This window comes from Trichechus manatus, unplaced genomic scaffold (assembly GCF_000243295.1).
Source record: "Trichechus manatus latirostris isolate Lorelei unplaced genomic scaffold, TriManLat1.0 scaffold00193, whole genome shotgun sequence".
Taxonomy (NCBI): Eukaryota; Metazoa; Chordata; class Mammalia; order Sirenia; family Trichechidae; genus Trichechus; species Trichechus manatus.
In genome coordinates this window covers 4,505,343-4,506,831 of record NW_004444129.1, presented here as the reverse complement: position 1 = coordinate 4,506,831, position 1,489 = coordinate 4,505,343, and positions in this window count along the sequence as shown.

Sequence of the window (1,489 nt, the reverse complement as noted above, 5' to 3'; positions counted from 1 at the left end):
AGAGCCCCAAATGGCCACTGTTGCCCTGAGCTAGCATCACCCATCATCATTTCACTGGTGCACCCTCCCCTCAATGTAGTGTGTGTGGTTTGGGCTGTTTTTCATAGCCTCCGCAGCTGGGAATTCAAGATGCTATACTTAGGCAGAAGTCCATGAAGGAATTAATTGATATGAGCCAGAAGTTGATTGCCATTTAAGTACTCAGCCTCCACCATTGCCAAGTTTCCCTCTTTGCAGAAAGAACTGAGCTTGCCTGCAAACTGGCTCATTCAGGATGTGAGTACAAGATGGAATTCAACCTTTAATATGCTGCAACACCTGCTTGGAAATAAAGGGACTCTGTGTTTTTCCCCCGAAGGAGTTGACAGCTGACTTCATTACAGAAGAATCTGGCGGGGATGGCTGTGACTACTCCCCAGCCTCTTGAGGCTCTCACCCAGGAGCGCAGTGCCAACCAGACACGAGCTTTGTGCTTCTGCTAGCAGCCCATGCTGGGCCATTTTACCCTAAATCATCCCTCTGTCCTGAACTCTAAGAGTTTTCAGTACTTTTGGTGGGAGTTGCTTCCACACAAGGGAGATGGTAAGAGGCCTGCTAAAGCTAAGAGAAGTACATGCAGGTGTTCTGAAATGGGATCTGGAGTTGTAAACTTCCTTTCTTAAGCGTTCTGCAATGTTGCACCCAAACAGGCACAAAGTTGAAATCGCCATGCTCTACAGAGTGGAACTTGAGGGTTCAGTGGAGGCCTTGTCCAAGCTCTGGAATAGACCCACATCTGCTTCAAGAAGTCTAGCTCTGATTGCAGGAACCCTAGAGGCCATCTCTGGAGGTATGACCTTTCATTAGGGCTGGAACACTGGTTACGTGTATCAACCTTTAAAGTAGAGTGTCAACGTTATCACCCGTTTGCATGATGTGCAAAGTACATTAATCTGGCCTTCGTTAGTAATACAAAATACAGAATTTCTGTCTTGCATCAGAGAATATTAGATTTCTATTATTGTCATTCATCATTTAAAAAAATCTGGCTGAAATGTAAATGTCTAGTTAGCAGCATGCTTATATATAACACATCCCTTTGGTGGATTACTGCTCAGCCTTAAGCAATATAAATATGAAGGCCTCAGAGCAACTTCACAACTGCACATACTGTAATACTAATTTAAAACAAAACACAATTCAAACTTTTATATACAAAGTTATATAACTACTTTCACACAAACATTTTTAAAAGGCTGGAATGGGAATAATTAAAAAATAATAGTTGATGCTAAACGTCAGAAAGTGGCAAGTCAGGAGTTAGACGTGGACTGAATGTGGATTTCATACGGCCCCTACAGTGGGGTCAGCAGTTTGAATTAGGAGAATGGGATCAGGTACTAACATTTAGAAATTGGAAAATAGCACAAGGCACTGGGCATGCTGGCCTTCCCTTCAAGTGGCAGGCAGGGCAGGGGAGTGGGGCATTTGCTCTCTAGGTGCCAGGGTC